The sequence below is a fragment of the Triticum dicoccoides genome, chromosome 2B (genome assembly GCF_002162155.2).
Source record: "Triticum dicoccoides isolate Atlit2015 ecotype Zavitan chromosome 2B, WEW_v2.0, whole genome shotgun sequence".
Classification (NCBI taxonomy): Eukaryota; Viridiplantae; Streptophyta; class Magnoliopsida; order Poales; family Poaceae; genus Triticum; species Triticum dicoccoides.
Window position 1 is genome coordinate 809347993 of NC_041383.1, and position 10041 is coordinate 809358033.

Genomic DNA, 10041 nt, shown 5'->3' on the forward strand with positions numbered 1-10041 from the left:
ATCTTCAAAGCCCTCACGGCCAACTCCTCAGTCTGCTCCTCCTCCTCCAAAGTCCTCAGCTCCTCCGACAAAGTCTTCAGCTGCTCCGACCAAATCCTCAACACCTGTGCATCTAGCCATGTGCCAAAGGACAACTGGCATCTCAATTTCGTTTGGAGCATCTGCTAGTTCCACTGCTACACCAAATTCTTCAGCTGGCCCCTCTCTGCTGAAGAAAAAGGCCACAGTTGGACGAGGCCTTCGACCAAGTCCTCACAAGCAGCAGGTCGCCTTCCAAGTGCCCTCTGATGACGATGAGGCTGATGATGAAGAACTTGCCGAAATCATCAGAGACAGGAAAGCCAGGGCCGCTAGAGCCAAAGGCAGCAATGTGCCACTGCTGTTGGATCCAAAGTAATCCTCGATTTCGTTGATTTATGGCACAAATACCCTAACACACCTTGGCCGTAGATGAATCTCACACCTGGTCAAAGTCATGTTCTTACTGCCTTCATTGAGGAAGAAAAGTGGAAATTTGAAGAAGGCAGAAGACTGAAGAAAGCGCAGTACAAGAAACCGCGCTTCCTTAAGGATAATGTCCTCACACTTACTCCTCACCAACTGATTGCATTGCAAACTGAAATCATGCAACTGAGTGATGAATTCAATCGGTACTATGCTGATTGGAAGGGAGCCAAGGTTCGGTTCGTCAATTCGACCTGAAGAGAGGTTGAACCCCGGTCAGCGGGGTGAAACCACCGCGCTCCGACCACTGAGCTATATGATCTCATCCACGGATATAGGCACAATGTATTCATCCCTTGCTCGTATAGAAAGTGTTAATTTCCCCTTGAATGATAAACTGTTTCTTTTCGGTAAAAGATCGTTGGTTTTAACTTTCTAGGAAATAATGAATCTCTGATTTTCGTAGCACTTCCTAGGTATCCTTTTACATGTTGCTACATTTGAACCATTCGGTGTGTTTAAATATGAATAATTTGGTTTGTAAACTTTGAATTCAGTTTGTAAACAATATGAGACATGACATTCAAGTTCAACACCCAGGTACCCCTAGACCCTCTATAAACAGTAAATTCAAAAAAAATAACAACAAAATCACAAAAATCTGAAACTTTGGAACATCAAACATGATAAAACATTTGACGTACTAGAAAAGTTTCAGCCCCAAATAATATTCGAGGAGCCCTCATCTGAAAAAGTAAAGCCAGTGTTCAAAGTTTATGTGCACTTTTGAGCAGTAATTTTGTTTTTTTGGGCATCCTCGATTGTTATATATGTGGCTGAAAATTTGCAAGAACTTCAAAAGTTTGATCATATTTCATCCCCCAGAAGTTCCATATTTCTTAATTTATTTTCATTTCTTCTTTGAATTTACTATTCATGAGGGTATAGGGGCTCCCGGGAGCTCTCACGCTTTTCTCAAACTATATTCGTGTTTTGCTTGAACCTTCATACATATGTTTAGTTTCTATGTGTGCAGTTTATATGTAGTTGTAATTGTCGTTGCCGGATCGAGCGCGAGAGAGAGAGGAAGACTTGCTGATGAGCGAGAGAGAGACAGAGTTTTGCACTGTGCAAACTTCATAGCTTTTTCGGCGTTCTATTCTCTTCTTGTTATTGTGTTACAACAGAAGCCACCCCTAGCTCGCTCACTCCCTGCGGGATCGCCATGATCCGTGACGGCCGCGCCATCCCACGACCACATCACACAGTGATCAAATCCCACCAGGAGCGGAGCGAGGGTACAAAGGAAAAACGAGAACGTGAGAGAGTCTTGCGTACGTGCACTGGACTCCCACAGCTACGTGCATGTGCTGGTCACATCACCATTCATACGCAATATTAAAACAGAAAAAGCAAAGGACCTATACTATGCCACCATGCAGCCAACTAGCTTAGTCTAACAAATCTCCCCCTTAAGCTTGTTGGCCTCCATTGATCTCGCTGACTCCCATCTTCTGCCTCATCTCCACAAAGCGCACCCGCCCGAGAGCTTTGGTCAGAATGTCTGCAAGCTGCTGCTCCGTCCCAATGTGATCGACCTCCACCTGCCCTTGCTCAATACAATCTCTCATGAAGTGAAACTTCATGTCGATATGCTTGCTGTGATCATGGAAAATAGGATTCTTGGCTAAAGCTATAGCTGACTTGTTGTCGATCAGAAGTTTAAATTTCCCTGGATCAATTCCCTTCATCTCTGAAATCAGTCTGCTGAGCCAGAGACCCTGGCAAGTTGTGCCGGCAGCAGCCACATACTTAGCTTCGCATGAGCTGATCGCCACCACCTTCTGTTTCTGAGAAGTCCAGGTAATGGGGTTCTTGCCGAGGAAGAAGATGTGCGCAGATGTGCTCTTACGATCTCCCACATCTCCTGCATGATCACTGTCACTATACCCCAGGATATCTCCAGTCCCTCCATGACCATATAGGCATCCATAGTTCAAGGTGCCTTCCACATACCTAAGGATCTGTTTAATAGCTGTCCAATGTGTGATCGTTGGTTTCTCCATAAATCTGCTAACAATTCCAACAACATGTGTAATATCTGGCCTTGAGTGTACTAGGTACCTTAGACTGCCGATTATGCTGTGGTAGAGGGACGGATCAAAGGGTTTTGCTTCATCTTCCTTCCTCAGTTTCAGCCTGCATTCCATGGGGGTGTGGCAACGATTGTAGCCTGTCATACCAGCTTATTCTAGGATCTTCTCTGCATAGCCCCGTTGACACAGGGTGATATCTCCTCTAGACTGAGTTACCTCGATTCCCAGGTAGTATGTTAGAAGGCCGAGGTCGCTCATCTTGAAAAGCTTCTGCATCTGATCTTTGAACTCTGTGATCTGCGCTGAATCGGTTCCAGTGATTATCAGGTCATCTACATACACTCCCACGAGCAGAAAGGATTGAGCATCTCCGCGTCGATAGACAACGTGCTCTAGTGGGCTTCTACTGAACCCAAGTGTGCAGAGACTCTCATCCAACTTGGCGTACCATGATCTCGGTGCCTGACGAAGCCCATAAAAGCTTTGCTCAGCTTCAGCACTTCTCCCTCTCGTCCAGGAACCGCGTATCCCGGCGGCTGCGCGACATACACTTCCTCCGCCAGATCGCCGTTGAGGAAGGCGGACTTGACGTCCATGTGATGCACCTCCCAGCCCGAGTGCACGGCAAGAGCGAGCAAGAGGCGCACCGTCTCCATTCGCGCCACAGGCGCAAACACTTCTTCAAAGTCCATGCCCTCGCGTTGTGCGTACCCTTTGGCCACCAACCTCGCTTTGTGCCTGACAACGTTGCCGTCGGGGTCGCTGTCGGTGTCAAAACCGGTGGATCTCGGGTAGGGGGTCCCGAACTGTGCGTCTAGGCGGATGGTAACAGGAGACAAGGGACACGATGTTTTTACCCAGGTTCGGGCCCTCACGGTGGAGGTAAAACCCTACTCCTGCTTGATTAATATTGATGATATGGGTAGTACAACAGTAGATCTACCACGAGATCAGAGAGGCTAAACCCTAGAAGCTAGCCTATGGTATGATTGTTGTCCGTCCTATGGACTAAAACTCTCCGGTTTATATAGACACCGGAGAGGGATAGGGTTACACAAAGTCGGTTACAATGGGAGGAGATCTTCATGTCGTATCGCCAAGCTTGCCTTCCACGCCAAGGGAAGTCCCATCCGGACACGGGACGGAGTCTTCAATCTTGTATCTTCATAGTCCGGGAGTCCGGCCAAAGGTCTTAGTCCGGCCATCCGGACACCACCTAATCCAGGACTCCCTCAGTAGCCCCTGAACCAGGCTTCAATGACGACGAGTCCGGCGCACAAGTTGTCTTCGGCATTGCAAGGCGGGTTCCTCCTCCGAATATTCCATAGAAGATGTTGAACACCAGGGTAGTGTCCGGCTCTGCAAAATAAGTTCCACATTCCACCGAAGAGAGAATAATATTTGCATCAATCGGATCTTCTGACGTATTCCATAGCATGACGTCATGGCCAGGCCTTCATTCGAATCGTTTTACTATTCCACCTCAGCGCGTTTAGCGAGGCGGTTTCCCTGGCACGTCTTGTCAAAGTAGAGATCGTGTCCCCTTATTCCGGGATTCTCATCAATACGGGCGTGGGTAACCCAACCGTGTCATTAACCACGGCGCTTGGGAGATAAGCAAGTTTTACTAGGCCGGTGGGGGCTCGTAGTTTCGGCCGCCCATATAAGGGGATAAGAATCCACCCTTTCCATTCACGCCTTCTTCCTCCTCTGCTTATCCGTCCCTGCGCGCTCGAACTCCAGCGCCCAAGCCCGCACTTCCACCTCAACCTTCTCCAATCATGTCCGGAGCGGGAGGCAGATGGATGGCCTCCTCCGTCACGGAGGGGCAAATCAAGAAACTGAGGGAAGACGGATACTTGTCTGACGACATCGTGCACCGGCTTCCAGATGAGGGGCAACTCATCCCCACCCCCAGGCCCCATGAGAGGGTTGTGTTTCTCCCCCATTTCCTCCGCGGACTGGGTTTTCCTCTCCACTCGTTCGTCCGGGGGCTCATGTTCTACTACGGCCTGGACTTCCACGATCTGGCCCCGAACTTCATCCTTAACATCTCGGCGTTTATCGTCGTGTGCGAGGCCTTCCTCTGTATTCAGCCCCACTTCGGCTTATGGCTGAAGACGTCAAGCCGAAGGTAGTGGGCGGGCGCCAAGCGGAGTGCGGAGGTAGTGGGCGGGCGCCAAGCGGAGTGCGGAGGTGCTATGGTGGGTCGGATGGCCAACGTCCTATGGCTCGAGGGCTCCTTCATGGAGACAATAAAGGGATGGCAATCGGGGTGGATTTACATCACCGAGCCGCGCGATCCCGAATGGGCGGCGGCCCCCGAGTTTCGATCTGGCTTCCCCACGCGGCTCACTTCCTGCAAAGAGACAGGCTTGACGTGGGGGGATTCGGAGGAGCTGACCGCACTTCAAACCTACGTCAAAAAGCTGGTGAACAAGAATCTCAAGCTTGTCAATGTAGTCCAAGTCATGCTCATCCGCCGGATCCTCCCATGCCAACAACGGGCCTTCAAATTGTGGGAGTTTGATCCGGCACAGCACCAAACCTTGAGCGAGCTTTTCGACACTCCGTATGAAGATGCCTGGAAGGTCCTGTTTAAGGGTGCCGAGGCACCCGCATCCGCTACCGAAGATCGCGGATTCAGCTCGCGGCGCCAGGCCAGCAAGGTAAGCTATTATACCCTTTACGAGACCTTTATCTTTCATAGACTGACTCTATGCGGGATCTAACCTCTCCTTCCCTTAACAGGACTGGCTGAAGACGTCCGGGCAGATGATCTGTCCGGCTCCCCTACCAGAAGACTCAGCGGACGCCCAATTGACAGGGCTGCTGATTCCGGCGCCTCACGTGGTGCCGGAGAAGAGGGCCAAAAAGAAGGCCACGGAGACTCGCAAGAGTTCCCGGCTCAGCTCGGCTTGGCTCGGTGATTCGACGTATATGATCATGCAGGCCGCCCAGGGCTCAGCTCGGTGATTCGACGAGTGGCTCCTTGGGTTCGTCGGATGTGAATAGCGCTTCACTTTCGACGGCCTCCTCCCCTCTTCCCACGAACGACGCCGAGGTGGAGTCCCGAAAGGGACTAAACCAGGAGGAGGTGGTCCCAGGGGTGCCTCAAGGCGACCTCCCGGACTCCAGGCCCAGAGGGGATAAAGCCCCGGAGGGATCCAAGTCCGGTCCCAGGCCGGACACTGCTCCGGAACCATCAATGGTTCCAGAGTCCGACAGGCGGCACCTTCATAAGAAGGGCAAGCCTACGACGCCGACGACCTGCATCCATCCAGAGGTGTCGGACGATTTGCTGGAGGTGCTTAACGGCGCCTCCATCGACGAGGGTCACCGCGCTATTATGAGTGCGGTGATTCGGAAGGTTCAGTCCACCAAAAGCGGGCTGACAAAATCCTGTTAACAGGCTTTGAGGTATGTGTTAAAAAACATATAAAAATGTTACCGCATAGACACTAGCCCCTGATGCTTAGTTCAGTGTTCGGAAAGAAAAGCCGAGCTGAGGATCTAAAAAGATATACGCAGGAGTCTAATAGAAATGTGTCAATATGGGGATGTAGGCTGCACTGCTGACCTCTGCCGCACTGACTACGGAGGTCAATGCATTGAAGGAAAGCCTCGAGCGGTCCGAGAGCGAGCTCGGCCGTGCCAAGAAGAAGCTCGAGGCTAAAGAGGGTACATAGTACCGCCTGTAAATGTATATAGAAATACTTGGTTGCAAATAATGACAGGACCAACGTAAATGTTGCAGGAGCCACGACCGAGGTGGAGACCCTGAAGGAGGCAGTCTCCAAGGCCGAAAAGAGTGCGGCCTTGGAGCACACCGAGCGAGAGAAGCAGGAGGCGCGGGTGGCGGAGGTGCGGCAAGAGCTCCAGGCTCTCGTGGAAAAACACGAGAGTTTGGAGCGTGACTCGAAGACTCGAGAGTTCGAGCTTGCCTTGGCTCTTGAGAGTGCCAAGACCGCTAAGGCTGAAGCCGAGAAGGCCCTTCAGGAGATCGAGGCGATGAAGAAGATAGTGGCGGGTAAGGCATTCTTTATGCAAAGCAAGAATATAAAAGTAAATTATCTGTTACTTATCCGAATCCGGAGCTCTCCAGGAGCGTTCGCCGATCTGCCCCATAGTGTGTCTGATGCTGCCGCATTCTACCGAGCCAAAGAGGGGAGCTCGACGGAGCAGGTGTTCTGGTCTCAATATGCTGAGGCCGGACATCCGGTGCCCCTGAGCGGCCAGCTGAAGCAGTTGGTCGAGCTCCATAAGGTGGCCGAACAGGCCATGAAGGGTCTCGTAGTTCGGCTATGGCCTGGGGGAGCCATGCCTGGGAGCTACTTCGGTTTGGTGCGGCGGCTGGTGGACGCTTGTCCGTGGATCGAGGTCATCAAGCGCTCCGTCTGCATTGAAGGCGCCCGTCGGGCCCTTACCCGTGCTATGGTACACTGGGGCAAGCTAGACGCGGAGAAGCTTTTGACGGACGCGCCATCGCCGTGAAGGAGTATCGTACGCCCGAGATGTATTATAATGGCATTCTGAAGGGTGACTGCCGTATAGCGGATGAGTGCTCCAAAGATGTAATTTTTGAGTAGACTCACATTTGTTATCCTGTACACTGAAACTTTGTTCATATGCGTTAAGCAACGCTTGTTAATTTAAAATATTACCTTCAGTGTGGCTGTTTATCAAATCTGAGAGATGCAAGTCATCGGCTTCGACCCCCATGCCACGAGTGCTGGGGTGTTCGGGATAAACCTGAGCGCTCTTGTTCCCATTCTTGGGTCCATCTAGGGAGGCGTTCAGCACAACGAACCAGGCCGTCGGACTTATAATGCTTTATCACTCTCACTTAGCCATAGAATTCTATAATTTTAAATTTCGGCGAAGCCCGTAGTATTCGGAAGATCGAGTTCGGGGTGCTATCCACACCTAGGCCGGATAAGTCCGGTTCCTCGTTCTAAGCGGCATAAGTCTTTAAGGACTCATAAAACCTCGCGAACAGCGACCGGTTTCTCACACTATCATGACAGTCAGTTTTAGCTTTCTCTATTGAGGTGTTAACCCAGCTCAACTGGGGCACAATCGCAGTAATTCTCCCAGCGCTACCTTAGCCAACATTGCGGAACGTAAGGTACCAAAACATGGGAGCCGGGCAAACCCAACTATTGACCAAAGACATGATTCGGAGCCGATGCATATAGTGCTATAAGTTCGGGGTGCCGCAATCATGAGAGTGTTCGGTCTTCTCACACCATGTTATGGGGTGTTTTAAGCCCCTGGTGTATTGTCCGTACCAAAGTGTATGGTTGCAGAATGTCATGACTGAACATATTTGTATATAAAAAATAGATTAGTACAATAATAGATAAGAGCTATATATTGTTTAAAAAAAGGGCTGCTGCGAAAGCAGAACGATACAAGAAGTGCGATAAGCAAGAGATGGGAGTATTTGACATGTTCCCCTCCAGGGGCAAGCTGCGGGATTGTATGTAAAACAGGTATTAAACTTGTTATAGAGACCACCTAGACGTTTGACGTGGCTTGCTCTCTCCCTGGCTGTTGCATTGTGTGTTGGGCGAGTGTATTGCCGGACAGGCCTTCCGAATAGTTGGGTCCTGAAAGTGTGTAAAAAGGAAAACGGCGAAATAGGGAGCCCCTTAGTGCGGTTGAGCCGCATTCTAGGCGTGCCGTAGTTGTGCCCCTCCCCTTATGCCCATGGTATCTCTAAGGCGTAATTATGTACGCGTGGTACCAGTATCGCCATTTGGCGGGGGCTGGGGTTGGAGCCGCACTGCTATGCTTGCTTGGAACGTGCCAGCCGGATTTGTTGTAGGTTACTTCAGGCTCGCTTGACGTTGTCCGGACGTTTGACGCCTGGATTAGAAAACTGCCTTGAGAGGCTACTCTGTACTTCCACCGCCAGGGCCGCCGTGTGCTCCTCCGTTCGGAGAGAGCGTTCGGTGTTTCCATTTACCGTGATGACTCCGCGAGGTCCTGGCATCTTGAGATTGAGATATGCGTAGTGCGGCACCGCATTGAATTTTGCAAATGCGGTTGTCCGAGCAGGGCGTGATAGCCGCTGCGGAATGGGACTATGTCGAAGATTAGCTCTTCGCTCCGGAAGTTATCCGGGGATCCGAAGACCACTTCGAGTGTAACCGAGCCTGTATAGCTGGCCTCTACACCTGGTATGACGCCTTTGAAGGTTGTCTTTGTGGGTTTAATCCTTGAAGGATCGATGCCCATTTTTCGCACTGTGTCCTGGTAAAGCAGGTTCAGGCTGCTGCCGCCGTCCATTAGGACTCTGGTAAGGTGAAATCTATCGATAATTGGGTCTAGGACCAATGCGGTGAATCCGCCGTGACGGATGCTGGTGGGATGGTCCCTTCGATCGAAGGTGATCGGGCAGGAGGACCATGGGTTGAACTTTGGGGCGACTGGCTCCAACGCATAGACGTCTTTGAGAGCACGCATCTGCTCCCTTTTGGGGATGTGGGTTGCGTATATGATGTTCACCGTCCGAACTTGCGGGGGAAATCCCTTCTGTCCTTTGTTGTTCAGCGGCCGGGGATCCTCCTCATCATCGCTATGCAGCCCCTTGTCTCTTGTTTCGGCACTTAACTTTCCTGCCTGCTTGAACACCCAACAATCCTTGTTGGTGTGATCGGCTGGCTGTTCGGGGGTGCCGTGTATCTGGCACGAGCGATCGAGTATCCTGTCTAAGTTGGATGGGCCCGGAGGGTGTCTTTTGAATGGCTTCTTTCGTTGAACGGGTTTAGAGCCTCTGAATCCGGCGTTGACTGCCGTATCTTCAGTATTATCGCCGTTAATGCGGCGCTTATGCTTGTTACGACGTGACCTGCCATTGATGTCCTTGGTATCCGAAGTGCCAGGGCTCTTGGTTATGTTATTGCTATGAGCTAGCCAGCTGTCTTCTCCCGCACAAAAGCGGGTCATGAGTGTCGTGAGGGCTGCCATGGATTTCGGCTTTTCCTGTCCTAGGTGCCGGGCAAACCATTCGTCTCGGATGTTGTGCCTGAAGGCTGCGAGGGCCTCGGCGTCCGGACAGTCGACTATTTGGTTTTTCTTGGTGAGGAACCGTGTCCAGAATTGTCTGGCCGATTCCTCTGGCTGCTGGATTATGTGGCTTAGGTCGTCAGCGTCTGGTGGTCGCACATAAGTGCCCTGGAAGTTGTCAAGGAATGCGGATTCCAGGTCCTCCCAACAACTAATTGACTCTGCTGGCAGGCTGTTAAGCCAATGTCGAGCTGGTCCTTTAAGCTTGAGTGGGAGGTATTTGATGGCGTGTAGATCATCACCACGGGACATGTGGATACGAAGGAGATAATCCTCGATCCATACCGCAGGATCTGTTGTGCCATCGTATGATTCGATGTTTACGGGTTTGAAGCCCTCGGGGATTTGATGATCCATTACTTCGTCTGTGAAGCATAGTGGGTGTGCGGTGCCCCTGTACTGGGCTATATCACGATGCAGCTCGGAT